We start from the raw sequence: 15,362 nt of genomic DNA on the forward strand, positions 1-15,362 counted from the left end.
GGCATGGTGCCCGTGGGGTCTGGAATGGCTTCTCACTGGGAGTCATGTATAGACACCCCAGGACCAGTATCCTTAGCAGCTGGGAGCTCAAAGAAAGGAATCAGAGCTTTAATCAGTGTGAAACCTACAAAACCCATCTTCACAGTCAGAGAGCCCCAAGCAGGAAGTTTAAAAGGCCTCAGAGGAGGACACTCATTTCAAGCGGAAGGTCTTGAACTATAGGGATGAGGTCTTAGCCGCCATGGGATCTTTGTGCGGCCTTCAAAGCTGTCAACCGCTGAACTCCCCAAATATCACCGAACACCTGCTGATTTGACAAGGCTGAATGTATTCCTTACCGCGGTATGGGAGACCCCCACCTCACAAGGTTTTGGCAGTGTTTCAGGGAGGGAAGGAAAGATGAGAATTTATTAAGAAATGAAGGTTTTGATTTAAGGCAGAGGGTCTTTCAACACGGAGACTTGGGGCGCCTGGGTAGCTCAGTCGGTTAAGCTTCTGCCTTCGGCTCAGGTCAGGATCCCAGGGTCCTGAGATGGAGTCCCATGTCGGGCTCCTTGCTCAGTGGGGAGTCTGCTTCTCCCTCTCCCTCTGTCCCTCCCCACCACTCATGCTCTCTCTCTCTCTCCCTCTCTGTCTCAAATAAATAAATAAAATCTTTAAAAACAAACAAACACGGAGACTTGATTAGGATTGAATAAGGATCGTGGTGTCAGCAGTCTAGGACTAGGGGTAGCAGCAAGGGGAGGATTTCGAGGAAAGGGAAAGATTTCAGGGAGCAAACCGTTGATGCTTTCCATTGAAGTTCCTGTAATGAAGAGACAGGAGAGTCCTGGAAAGGCAATGCAAATGAAGACAGTTGACTAGCAAACTCTTGTGTATGTAGACAGTAAGGTGTGGTTTTATTTCTCGGTGTCCTGGCTGAGTGTGGCAAGAGACTGTTTTCATTCTGACCTTCTTACCATTTTTATGACTAATTCGCCTTAGGTATGTGTTTATTTTGTGATGTCAAAATCCTTTTGTTTCCCTGAATCCCGAGAAAAGAGGAGCCCTACTCTTAGGTAGTTTACTAAGTAAGCCCTGAGAGACAAAGGATATAACTAGCTTTAACCGGTCTGCTAAACCTGTTCATTGTCCTGTTAAAAAGGAAAATTCAACTGAGTCCATTTTATTTATTTATTTATTTTTTTAAAGATTTTATTTATTTATTTGAGAGAGAAACAGTGAGAGAGAGCATGAGCGAGGAGAAGGTCAGAGAGCGAAGCAGACTCCCCATAGAGCTGGGAGCCTGATGCGGGACTCGATCCCGGGACTCCGGGATCATGACCTGAGCCGAAGGCAGTCGTCCAACCAACTGAGCCACCCAGGCGTCCCAACTGAGTCCATTTTAAAGACGTTATTGGCTTTATTTAAGGATTCATGAATCAGGCAGCAAACAGATGGAAAGAGGCTCAGAGATGCCGTACAAGATGAAAGACTTTTGTACACTGAAGGGAGCAGAAACAAGGAAGATACTAGCAAAAAGTGAACTGGTTGTTGTGAGGTCACTTTCGTTTAGGTTACTTCACTAGTACTGACCTGGCAATTCCTGATTTACTGCTTTAGGATTCCATTTCTGGGAGAGGTAGAAACCGATACTAGGTCTGGCTTTGGTGACCAGGGGCTTAGCATAAGCGACTCCATTTTGAGTTAGCTGTCTTAGTTTGAACAGGTGGATTATTTTATTTAATGCTCACAAACACCTTGTGAAGTAGGTGCTATTATTACCCCTATTTTATAAAGGAGGAAACTGAGGCTCAGGGAGGTCATAGTTAGCTCACATTCACGCACCTGAAAGTACTTTTTTTTCAGGCACATCAAGAAAAACCTACCTCCAACAAAACTGCCTTAATTTTTTAAAAGGTTTTGTTTATTTATTTGACAATCAGAGAGAGAGCACAAGCAGGGGGAGCAGCAGAGGGAGAGGGAGAAGCAGGCTCTCTGCTGAGCAGGGAGCACGATGGGGGCCTGGATCCCAGGACCCTGGGATCATGACCCCAGCCGAAGGTAGACGTCTAACCGCATCAGCCACCCAGGCGCCCCCAAAACTGCCTCATTCTGTTCCACTTTCACAGGAGGGAGCCTGGATCAAGGTGCAAGATATATATTATGGGATGGATCTGCTCTCTTTGGGGCCCCTGGGGAGAAGGAGGCCAGGGTGGAAGGCAAAAGCCTCCGGTAACCCCAGTTTGGGTCTGGGTGGGCTCCCTGGGCGGCCGTACCCCCCGCCCCCCTCGGCAGCTCTCCCCTAGGCTGCCAAGTGCACCGGAAGCCGGCCCGCGCCCGCGCCGCCGCCGTGCCCGCCGCTCGCCGCCAGGAGGCGCTGCGACATAAGCGCCGGGAGGGGAGGGGCGGCGGCCACGTGACCCCGGAGTTGCGCGTGGGGTCGCGGGGCCCTGCGGTCGGCGGGGATGGCCCCCACCCGCTGCGGGCGCGTTCGCCTGCTCACCCCCCCGCCCCCTCCACCGCCTTCTCCTTCCGCTCTGCGGCGGCAACGACAGCGACTCAAGTCCAGTTTTCCTGACCTGTAACCTCCAGGCGACCCTGCCGATCAGCCGCGTGAGTTTCCTGGGCACCCGGAGCCCCTGGGAGGAGACCCCTAGCTCTGGCTCTGTGGCAGTTTTTGCCCTTCCCGCAAAGCAGGGGGTTGGGGGGTACTGGGGGCCAGGCTTTCCCCCAGCTCGGAGAGGCGCTGTCACATCCCGTCGTGCCCGTGGAGGGACGTGCTGTTCCCAGGGGGACCCCGTGGGAGTGAGCCGAGCGCGGGGAGCGGGGGTTGGTCGGGGGTAGTTTGGATCAATTGGCTCTTCTGGCAGGACCTCCTTGCCCAATAGGCACTGACTAAATTACTCCCACCCTCACATCACCCTTTTCACGGATATGCCCTAATTGCACTTGGTTGTGCACCGGGCTTGAGAGGTGCAAAAGGTGATTCTCTTACCTGCCTACGTTCCTAACTTGGAGTGGTGGGCCTTAGGCTCGCTCTACACCTGGCCTGGCAGAGCGGCCACGGATTGCCCAGGCTGCACACTTGGATCACCCAACCGGAAATGCCTTGCGCACCTCGAGACATCTGACAATTTCACACACACGCAGATGCTGACTTTGATGTGTCTGTCAGCACAACCCTCAGAAACTTCGTTCACCACCATTTTCACCAGGTGTTGTAACGCGGGTAGTCCAGCTGGGGGAAAAAAGCTAATTTAGAGAGAAACTAAAGAATGGGATACATTGAGGGCTTTTAAAAAGAGCCTTACACTTTGCATACGATACAATCGACTCATTTTAAGTGTACGGTTCTTTTTTGGTAAATTGGCAGAGTTGTGCACCCATCACCACAATCTGGTTTGAGCGTATTTTGATCCCTATTCACCGCCCCCAGCCCGCTGTCCGCTGCCAATTCCCATAAAACCACAGTTAATCTCTCCTCAGACTCCTTGCCCTAAGCAACCATTGATCCTTCTTCTGTCTCTATGCAGTTGCTTTTTCTGGACAATTCATAGGAATGGAAGTCTACACTGTGTGGTCTTTTGCGACTGGCTTCTTTCACTTAGGGCAATGTTTTCCAGTTTCATGAATGTCGTAGCATGTGTCTGTATGCCATTCCTTTCTGTAGCTGAATAATATTCCATGGTATGGATATACCGCTTTATGGATATACCACCTTTGTTGGCCCATTAGTTGATGGACATTTGGGTGGTTTTTTTGGTTGTTGTTGTTGTTATTAAGAGTAATCCAATAATTGGGAACATTTGTGTAGACATATGTTTTCAATTCTTTTGATTTCACTGCCCTTCGCTGGCGCTCCCTCGGCAGGCTCTCTTAGCCAATTTCTATCCTAACTCTTAACACACTGCCCCGTAAGCTTGAATTCATTCTCTGTCCCTCCACTAGAGAAGGCAAGGACCATGTTCCCTCGTTCCCTGCTTTACTAGTGGAATTTCTGCGTCAGATGGCAACTGTATGTTTCACTTTTTCGGGAACTTCCAGATTCTTTTCCAGGGTGGCTGCACCATTTAAGATGGCCACTGGTAAATGTGTGAAGTTTCCAATTTCTCCATATCCTCCACAACACTTAGTTGGTCTTTTTGTTTGGTATCTCCTTGTGATGTTAATTTGCCTAGACTGAGTGGTATTTGGTTAATTCGTTTCACCTCATTTGAAGGACTAGCTTTTTAAATATTATAAAATCTAGTTGCTGAAATGAAGAATACATAGCCGGTCCATGCAAGGAGCTCATGGCTCCAAGAGGGAGACAGAGAAACATAATTATAGTACAGTGTGTTAAGGATGCTGTGGGGGGCAGAGAAGAGGGATCCTAACCTCAGTTCGGAGGATGGAGGAAAGTATTCAAGAAGCCTTTTCTAGAAGGGGCTTTAAAGTACCTCTGGGTTTCTTTTCTATTCTTTTAAAAAAAATTTTGTTTATTTGACAGAGAGAGAGAGAGGGAGCATAAGCAGGGGGAGTGGGAGAAGGAGAAGCAGGCCTCCCGCTGAGCAGGGAGCCCGATGCGGGGCTGGATCCCAGGACCCTGGGACCATGACCTGAGCCAAAGGCAGACGCTTAGCAACTGAGCCACCCAGGCACCCCTCTGGTTTTCTTTCTTGTATTTTTATCAAAATTATATACACATACACAGTTTTAAAAGTCAAGTAGTTCCACAAGCCTTGTTATTTTTTTTTAAGATTTTATTTATTTATTTGACAGAGGGAGACACAGCGAGAGAGGGAACACAAGCAGGGCGAGTGGGCGAGAGAGAAGCACGCCTCTTCAGAAGCAGAGAGCCCGATGCGGGGCCCCATCCCAGAACCATGCCCTGAGCTGAAGGCAGATGCCCAATGGCTGAGCCACCCAGGTGTCCCCGTTATTTATTTTTTTTTTTTAAAGAAAGGAGTCCCCAGCTTTTCTCCCCATTCCCTGCTCCGCCCCCCCCCCCACCAAAGCAACCACTTTCTATTCTTTTAACCCTTTGGCTATTTATTTCTCTATCTTTAAATAGCATAGCATGTTTTTATTTGAGGAAAAAAAATAGCCCTGACATAGGCCAATTACCATCTTCACTTGTACTGATTTCTAAGTTGGTCAGCTGCATTAAATATTAACATATGGTTAATTATGAAAACCACAGTCACAGTGCAACCTACCTTCTTGCAAATTAAACGAAAGAAGACAGGCATTTCCAACAGTTAGGTACTGAGGTAAGACAAGATAATGCATTTTAAGGGACTGGCTAAGGAGTTTTCCTTACTGGTATTTTAGTACCATATAACTTTAATAAGCCAGAACCCAACTATAACCATTAATAAAGAAGGATGTTCTTTTCACTCAAACACAAAGAAAAAGCCAAATCACCGATCAGCAGCGTAGGACAGAGGTTGGCAAACTATGACTTGTGATCTAATAAAGTTTTATCAGATGAACCATTATAATCAGCTAGTTCGTGGGGAACACTTGACTTTCAACCACAGTTAAAATGTTATTCTTCTATTCCTTTTTTTTCACTAGTAGACCTGTATAACAAAAGCTTGTAGTCCATTATTGTATTTCTGTCATTATATTTTATTATGAAGCCTAAGAGGTTTATTTTCTGTCCTTCACAGAAGTTTGACAACTCTTGGTTTAACCGAATGAACAGAAATTGCCACGTACTTGCTGGGTGACCTTGGGAAGTCACTTCATTTCTCTGGTCCTGATTTTCATTATATATAAAATGGACATAAAGTGTGATGGGTGGAGGAGATAAGCTCTAGGGTGAACCCCCCCCTTCCTCTAAGTTTTATAATAATTAGTTAATTATGTAAGCATCTATTGAGCTACTACCAGATACCAGGAGCTATTAAAGGCATTGTGGATAGAGCAGGAAACAAGATCCCGTCCTGAAAGAGGATACTGTTCTAAATGAAAAGAGACTAAAGATGCAAAGTGTGGTCTGAGATTGGATCCTGACTGGAGCAAGCCAGCCTTATCGGACATTCGGGGGAAAGTAGGGAAATTGGAATATGGTTGGGTATTCGATGAGATAGAAATTTATTAACGTGCAACAGTGGAGGTGACCGACTGATTAAAAAAAAAAGTCACAAAGCATTATGTACCCATATTATCTCATTTTGGTAGAAAGTGCAGATATGTATTACGTACTCTTAGAAGCAGATCTGGAAGGATATGCACTAAGCTCTTTTTTTTTTTCAAAGATTTATTTGAGAGAGAAAAAGATGGCACGAGTGGGGGAAGGGCAGAGAGAGAGGGAGAAGCAGATTCCCCGCTAAGCAGGGAGCCCGACAAGGGGCTCGATCCCAGGACTCTGGGATCATCACCTGAGCCAAAGACTTAACTGACTGAGTGAACCCGGGCCCCCCCTGTACCAAGCTCTTAATATGGCTAATTTCTGGGAGGTGGGAATATAATGTTTCTCCTTTCTTACTTTTGTTTCTTAATTTTCTACAGGGAACCTACTGCTTTTTATAAAAATAAAAGCTTCTGTCTAATTGAAACAGAATCTCTCCCTTCGTGGAGTTTACATGTCAGAGTCTCTCGCATTACCGTGGCCGAATCTGTCCCTTGTTTTGCGGGGAAACAGCTGTAAATGAAGACTGCTCTCTCCCCCTGCAGGTGACGAAGGAGCATGGCTTTCTCTGGGAACCGATGCTGTTGGCATTTTCCTTGGAGTTTTCCTGGTGAGTAGAGCCTTCGTAGACCCAGCGCTTTAGGAAGGGGTGGGATTCTGTAGGGCGGCCGAGCATTAAAAAAGGTCAAGCGAGGTGAGGGTTGGCGGTGTCTGTCTGGGCAGTCACTGTCTAGGAGAGAAGGTGTCCAGTCTGATACTGGAGGCGGGTTTGTCTCTCTTGCGTCTGTGGACACAGCATTGTGACAAAGCATTTGAATCTTGTAACTACTTCTCTTATTCTAGGCTGGGGCTCCGTAAACCTGCCTCGTCTTTTGGTCAGTAAAGTCTGGTTGGAACACAGCCATGCTCATTTGTTTATGAGTCCCTATCCCTGCCCTTGCCCTGCAGTGGCAGCGGGGAGCAGCGGCCCAGAGACCACATATGACCCACAGAACTAAAAACGTTTACCGTCTGGCCCTTGAAAGAGAAAGCCTGGGGACCCTGGGTCTTGCCACTTCCCAGTTCAGCGACCGAACTCTGATTTATAAACGTCATCCTCTCCCGAGCGTTCTTAGTGTGTGTGCCACTGCTCCCAATGTCAGATAACTCTAGGTTACTCATGATGTTAGATTTCTTACCCTGCAAAGCGGCGGTGAAGGCCAGACCCTAGAAAAACTGAAATTTCTGGAAACTTCTGGAAACTTCCAGAAAAATGATAGCCTGTGAGCCCAATCGGTAGCTGGCTAGTTGGTCCTCCATTCATCTAGCTAAGATCTACTTAGGCTTCAAATTTAGTTCAAGTGCCTCTTCCTCCCAGAACCCTCCTCTCACACCTCACCCTGATTTCACTGTCCCAGGCCAGTGCTCCCACAGCACCCTTAGCAGACCCCGATCATAATACTTAGCACACCCCCCTGTAAGCGTGGATTTATCCCTCAGACCGTCCACCAGAGAGGGCAAGGACCATGTTCGCTCATTCCCTGGCGTAGCCTGAGCCCAGCGTAAAGCCTAGCATATAGAGGCACATAGTAGCTCCCTAGCTGCGATTCCTCGGCCACGCTGCTTCTCTGAACCTCAGTCTTCCTGTCAGTAAAATGGGGATAATGGTAACAGTATCTCCTTGTATTGTTGTGTGGATCAAGCGTGTGTATATTAGCTATTCGGTGCATACTTGTGGAGGAACGAAGGAATGCATGACAGATAGGAGCTTGTTTGAGTTGTACTGGGCACAGTGAAAGTCTGCATCGGCCGTACCTAGAGTCCCAGGGATTCACACGGATCGTTCTGTGTGCTCCGTTTGGACCAGCAACACACTCATCCTCCACTGGCCACCCACACTAGAGCAGCCTACGTCCACCCTGTCAGCACTTACGGACTATCCGCTGTGTGCCGACGATGCTAGACGTTAGGGATGTACAGGGATACCCGGCGTCTCCATCCTCGTGGAGATTACGTTCTAGTGAGGAAGATGGGTCACAAACTGATACGTCATGTAGTACAGACCGGCATCGGTGATAAAGAAAAGAAACAGGCTAAGTCACAGTCATTGAGATGGGCTCTTACCTGTCTCGTGATCAGAGATAGCTTCTTCAGAGATGAGGCTGGAGGAATGAGCCAACCACGAGAGGAACTGGGGAAAGAATATTCTAGGCCGACGAAGAGTGCACGCGAAGGCTGAAAGCCGTCAAGGACGTGGCACAGTCAAGGACATGGAAGGAGGCGAAGGAGGCTGGCAGGGTCAAGAGGCTGAGCTCTTTCTGGGAAGAGAAGGAAGTTGTTTAATGATTGTGAGCAGGATACGAACATCGGTCACTCGGTGTTTTTAGAAACTTAAAAAAAAATCTATGTGGGAGAATGTCGGCGCCTCTCAAAGATGCGCACATACTAACCCCCAGAACTATGACTGTGTGGCTTTATATGACAGAAGGGATGCTGCTTGTGTGACTCAGGATGGAAACCTGAGGAGATGACCCTGGTGGGTTCAATCGGATGACAAGGGTCCTTGTGAGAGGAAGGCAGAAGGGGCAGAGTCGGAGGGAGGGGATGTGTGCATGGAGGCAGGGCTCCCTGCCAGAACGATTTGAAGACAGAAGAAGGGGCTGCAGCCAAGGAATGTAGGCAGCGCAGAGAGGCTGGGAAGAAAGGGGAACAGCATCTTCCTTAAAGCCCCCAGAAAGGGGAACGCCTGGGTGGCTCAGTCGGTTAAGCATCTGCCTTCGCCTCAGGTCATGATCCCCGGGGGTCCTGGGATCGAGTCCCGCATTGGGCTCCTTGTCCAGTGGGGGGCCTGCTTCTTCGTCTCCCTGCCGTTCCCCCTGCTTGTGTTCACTCTCTCTCTTTCTCTCCTTCACAGATAAAATCCTTAAAAACAAAAGCCCCCCAGAAGAACACAGCCCATGCTGACACCTAGACGTTTAGCCTTAATGAATCTCAGTTTGGACTTCTGACCTTCAAAACTGTAATATCTTACATTCATGACATTTTTAGCCAGTAAATTTGTGCTAATTTGTTACGGGAGCCACAGAAAACCAATGCTCCTTGTGTGTAAAGAGAAACCAAAAACTAATGAGATTAATGATTTACAGGGGTGGATGGGAACTTCGGAAAAGAGTATTTTGACTTTGTATTCTCCAGTAGTGGTTCCCAAACTTCAGTGTGCATCAGAGTCCCCTAGGGAGCTGTCTGGGGGGACTCTGGGAGATGGCCCCCCCTCCAGCATTCGTAATCCGGTAGGGTAGGCCGAGGCTGGAGCTCAGTATTTGCATCTCTAACAAGTTCCCGGATGAAGCTGATGCTGCTGGTTCAGGGGGCACACTTCAGAACCCTTGTTGGTGAAGACCGTCCCCCACCCCCAAACAGAACAGAAATCCCGTTCACTAGATAGTAGCTTTGTTTTCCCCAGGGATACGGGTTGGCAATTCTGAATCTACGTAGATTCTAGTCTCGAGCAAATGATCTATTGTGAGTAACGAGAACCACCTTTTACTCTGTCGGAGGAAGGAGTTACATGGAAGAAAAGACAGAAGACTGGTGGTGATCAGAGGTTATCGGCATGAACACACCACGCGTCGTTTTGTATGCGCGCGCCCGCCCACCCAGAGACAGATACAGAAATAGAATGGTTTGTGGATATGCGTATATCTCCTAGCTCTGTCTGCTTAGAAGGCCTGGAAGCAGCGACACCCCAAAACCGGGGAGCACACCTAGTACTCAGATCTGGGTTTCAAAACACCATTCTCCAAATAAAAGGAACCAGAACTCTTGGAGAAATGGGCTGATTCCCATGCTGGGGCAGGGAGACTAGAAGATGAGCCTGGAATGTCTTCTTCTGCCAGAAAGTAAGACAGTGTCCATGCAATAATGGCGACATGCCAGGAGGATGCAGGAGTCACTTCGAGGGGTTTCCAATGGTGAACTCTGTGACAAGCCACAAGATAATTAATGGTAGTAATGGATCATAACCCAGAGAGTAAAATTAGCACCCACGAGTCCATGCAAATATAAAGAAATAGCTGAGTAAATAAACAAATGAGGGAGAAGGCAAAGCACTTAATTAATTAAATCAACTAAATTAATTAATAATTCCAATTAATAAATTAATAAAATGTAGAGATTAATTAATAAAATTAATTAATTCCAATTAATACAATAATTAATTAATACAATGTAGAAAGAACAATGGGACTAGAAACTTCTTCGGCAAGCACCATGGTAATAACTATTTCAGGCCAGAACCATCCACGCACCGAGAAGGACGCACCATCAGTTCTGTAGTGTTCTTGGGAACGCACATAACCTAAATGGAGACCTGATGAGCCATCGGGTAAACCCCAAAGTGAAACCAGCTAGTGTTTTTCAAAAGCATCATGGGAATGAAAAGAGACCGAGAAACTATTCTGGGTTAAAAGGAGTCAAAGAAGACATCTGGGATCCCGACCTGAAAAAAGGACATTGGGACAAATGGAAAAAATACGTGTATCAATAATAGTATTGCATGAGCATTAACTTCTCGGTCTGTAATACTGTACTGTGGTTTGATAAGATGGTAATATAAATATATGTAAGATGGTTATAAAAAATGGGAAATCTGGGTAGGGTATAGGAGGACACTTCATACTAGTTTTGCAACTTTCTGGGGCGGGGGGTAAGTCTATAATGTTTCAAAAGAAAAGTTGAAAGTGAAGTGACCTGAGCCACCCTGGGATCATGACCTGAGCTGAAGGCAGACGCTTAACTCACTGAGCCACCCAGGAGCCCCTCAATATTGTGGATTCAGAATCCTCTGGTATGTAAGCTGGACAGTTTATCATGGGGTTTGCATTTTATCTTTGTTTCCCCCCATAGTTTTTAATAGTGTTCCTCTCATCCAAGGGAGAACAAGGAAAAGGGGGGGGATTTCTTTGGTCCCTTCCTGTGTTTACCTCTGCCAAGGACTTTCCTCTTGAGAATCTGTCTCTGCCCTTTTCAAGGAAGGGTTTGAATTGTGCTGTCACCCAGACTGTGACCTTTGCAGAGCCCTGTTGGCCTGCTTGGGTTTCCACATGCTGTGCCTTTCCCTACATTTAGGCCTGTACCTGGAATGCTCTCTTATTAAAATTTTGTCTTTCAAGGCTCAGCTCCAGAACCACCCCCTCCAAGTTGTCTTCCTGGATTTACTCAGCCCAAAGCTATACTTCTCTTTCCTGGGTAAGTTATAGCTCTTAGTTCATTCCTCTTATTTGCCCCCTAGTCTTTCATCCGTGACCATATTCATTGCTTTGTACTTATTTGTATGTATGACTTACATCCTCTCTTCTACCGCATTAAAAATTCTTTGGGAGTAGGCACTTAAACGTTGTTCAGCTTGCAGTGAATTATTTTTTTCTCATTTTTAGTTGCAGAAAAGGTTCAGCAGTAAAATAAGTTGATTGCACCCCCACCCCCATGTACTTTGAATTGAATCTTTAGTTCCCCTTGTTTCTATAGAGCGCTTTCTCTGTGAATTGTTGGAGTCACTTCCTTTGTCCCCAAGGGTCTCCTTTACAATTTAAAGTCTGTTGCTCTAGGATTTTCTTTTCCATTGCTTGGGTGGATTGCTTCCACCAGGGGGCGCTCGTTACTACATATAGGTGCATTTCTTCAGGTAAAATACCAAAGAGATGGAAAAACAAACAATAGGAGATTGGAACTGAACATCTCCCGAGATTTGACTTGGTCCCAGCACTAGCTGGCTACTCAAGCGGCATTTCACTTGTTATATTGTGTTTTGGTATGATTCTGGCCTTTGTGTAAAGACTTCGGTCTTTGTAACCTGCTTCATTTATTTCATCTACAAATATATATATATATATATATATATATATATATATATATATATATATATATATATATTTAGATTTTATTTATTTATTTGACAGATAGAGAGTATAAGTAGGCAGAGCAGCAGGCAGAGGGAGAGGGAGAAGCAGACTCCCCGCTGAGCAGGAAGCCCGATGCAGGGCTCGATCCCAGGACCCTGGGATCATGACCCGAGCCGAAGGCAGAGGCTTAACCAACTGAGCCACCCAGGTGCCCCGTCATCTACAAATATATACTGAGCATGTACTTTTTATCAGGTATTATTGTAGACACCGAGGCTTCATCTGTGAACAAAACCCACTAAGTTCCTGACTCACAAAGCTTATATTCCTATGTGGGCAACAGATAATCCATTGAGATAAACACATAAAATACATAGGATAGATAGGGATAAATATCAAAGCAAGAAAAACAACTCAAGGCTTTATAGGCCATTGTAAGAATCTTGACTTTTTCCTGGAGTGTGATGGGAAGGAGTGGGGAATTTTGAGTAGAGGAGTGATGTGATTTGACATATTTTAAAAGAATTGCTCTAGTTGTGTTTTTGGATAAGAAGTCATCAGGGGACAAGCTTGGGCCAGTCTGATAGCTATGGAACTAGGGAGAAGTTGTTGGGTTTTGGGGTGTATTTCGAAGGTAGAGCCAAGTGAATTTGCTAACAGATCAGATGTAGGATGTTGGAGAAAGAGGAATGAAGGGAAACAGGGTCACCATGTTGCATAACACCAGTAGCATTGAATAAATGTGGCTGGTGCCCTCTGGAGTTGTGTAACACAGCATTTCTGTTCTGGATGTTGCCAAGGTTTTTGTTCTGAGCAGCTGGAAGGATGGGGTTGCATTGGTAAAGCCTGTGGGAAGAACAAGGTTGGAAGTATATCAGAAGCCCCATTTTGAAAGAAAGTGAAGACACAAAGGGAAAGCTATTCCATGCTGATGTACTGGGGAGAATCAGTATCGTTAAAATGTCTGTACTCCCCAAAGCAATCTATAGACGGAGCGCCATCCTTACCAACATTCCAACAGCATTTTTCAGAGAAACAGAATGAATAATCCTAAAACATGTATGGAACTGCAGAAACCCCCAGGTAGCCAAAGCGACCTTGAGAGGGAAAAACAAAGCTGGAGGCATCATGCTCCCTGATTCCTATATTATTATGTTCCAAAGCTATAGTGATTAAAACAGGATGGAACTCGCATAAAAGCGGACATACAGATCCATGGGGCAGGATCGAGAGCCTGGAAATAAACCCACGCCTGTACAGTCAGCTAAGTATACAGCCAAGGGGAGCAAGGATATACGGTTTCTCTTCAAGAAACGGCGCTGGGAAAACTGGGCAGCCACATGCCAAAGTATAAAACTGGGCCACTGTCTTAGCACCATCCACACAAATTAACCCAAAATGGATTAAAGACTTGAATGTGAGACCTGAGACCATACAACTCCTAGGAGAAAACACAGGTCATAAGCTCCTTGTCGTAGGTCTTGGGGACGAGTATTTTGAATCTGGCACCAGAAACAAAAGCTATGAAAGCAAAAATAAATACGGGGGATGACATCACACTGAGAAGCTTCTGCACAGCAGAGGAAACCATTCACAAAATTAAAAGACCATCTACCGAATGGGACAAAATATTTACAAATCACGTATCTAATAAGGGGCTAATATCCGAAATATATAAAGAACTCATCCAGCTCAGTAGCAAAAGGCAATCTGATTAAAAATTGCCTTTAGATCCGAGTGGAGATTTTTTTCGAAGAAGATATCCGGATGCCCGACAGGCACATGAACATACGCTCAGCATCACTCCTCATCAGGGAACTGCAAACCACAACCACAGTGAGCTACCACCCCACACCTGTCAGAATGGCTAGTATTAAAAAGCAAGAAATAACAAGTATTGGCGAGGATGCGGAGAGACGGGAACCCTCGCACATGGCCGACTGGAAGGCAGATTGGCGCCGCCATTATGGAAAGCAGTATGGTGAGTCCTCAGAGAATTAAAATGAAGCTACCGTATGAACCAGCAAGCCCACTTTGGGGTATTTATTCAAAGAAAATGAAAACACTAACTTGAAAAGATAGATGCACCTCATGTTCATTTCAGCATTATTTACAGTAGCCAGGATATGGCAACTACTGAGTGTCCATTGATGGATGAATGGAAAAAGAAATTTGTGTGTGTATGTGTATACATATATGTGACATGTAGTGGAATATTGTATGTATTACATATATACACGCATATATACATATGTATAAATATATGGAATATATAAATATATATAATGGAATGTTATTCAGCCATAAAAAAGAATAAAATCTTGTCATTTGCAACAACACGGGTGGACCTTGAGGGCATTATGCTAAGTAAAATAAGATAGGCGGAGAAAGACAAATACCATATTATCTCATTTCTATATGGACTCTAAAAACAAACAAACAAACAAAAAGAAAAACTAAGCTCATTGGGCACCTGTGTGGCTCAGTTGGTTAAGAGATTGCCTTTGGGGGCGCCTGGGTGGCTCAGTGGGTTAATCCTCTGCCTTCGGCTCAGGTCATGATCTCAGGGTCCTGGGATCGAGTCCCGCATGGGGCTCTCTGCTCGGCAGGGAGCCTGCTTCCTCCTCTCTCTCTCTGCCTACTTGTGATCTCTCTCTCTGTCAAATAAATAAATAAATAAAATCTTTAAAGAGAGAGAGAGATTGACTTTGGCTCAGGTCATGATCCTGGGGTTCTAGGATCAAGTCCTACACTGGGCGCCCCCTGCTCTGTGTCTCCCTCTGCTTGCCACTACCCCTACTTGTGCTCTCTCTGGCAAATAAATGAATAAAGTCTTAAAAAAAAAATAAGCTCATTGATACAGAGAACCCATTGGTGGTAGCCAGAGGCAGGGGGTGTGGGTAGGAGAAATGGATGAACTGTTTTGTTTTTTTTAAGACTTTATTTATTTGAGAGAGAGAGAGAGATAGCATGAGCAGGGGGGAGGGGCAGAAGGAGAGGGAGAAGCAGACTCCCTGCTGAGCAGGGAGCCCAACATGGGACTCCATCCCAGGATCCTGGGATCATGACCTGAGCTGAAGGCAGACTCTTAACTGACTGAGCCACCCAGGTGACTTGAACTGAGTTTTTAAAAACTTAAGTAAATCATTGAAAAAAAATACTGTGGGAAGAACAAGGACGGAGGTATATCAGATGTTAACCTTTGGATATGTTAAATTTGAGATGCCCATTAGACATGTAAGTGGAGGTATGGAAGCTGTAGGCTGTCTGAGCCTGGCATTCATAGCAGTGGTTAGGGCTGGAGATGAACATCTTTTAGTCCTAGGCTTCTAGATAGTATTCAGAGCCCTGAGATGGATGATAAGAAGACACTGAGAACAGTT

At 45.9% G+C, this 15,362-nt stretch overlaps 1 long non-coding RNA gene across 2 annotated transcripts in view; it reads left to right on the forward strand.

Moving 5' to 3' along the window:
- The first annotated feature begins 2,394 nt into the window (after positions 1–2,394).
- LOC116582740 overlaps positions 2,395–15,362 on the forward strand; it is a 38,996-nt gene continuing 26,028 nt past the window's right edge. For both annotated transcript variants that reach the window (XR_004282507.1, XR_004282506.1), the window contains exons 1-4: positions 2,395–2,595; positions 6,646–6,710; positions 8,994–9,130; positions 11,251–11,326. This is a non-coding gene — a long non-coding RNA (uncharacterized LOC116582740). The remainder of the gene's footprint in view (positions 2,596–6,645; positions 6,711–8,993; positions 9,131–11,250; positions 11,327–15,362) is intronic.

This window comes from Mustela erminea, chromosome X (assembly GCF_009829155.1).
Source record: "Mustela erminea isolate mMusErm1 chromosome X, mMusErm1.Pri, whole genome shotgun sequence".
Lineage (NCBI taxonomy): Eukaryota > Metazoa > Chordata > Mammalia > Carnivora > Mustelidae > Mustela > Mustela erminea.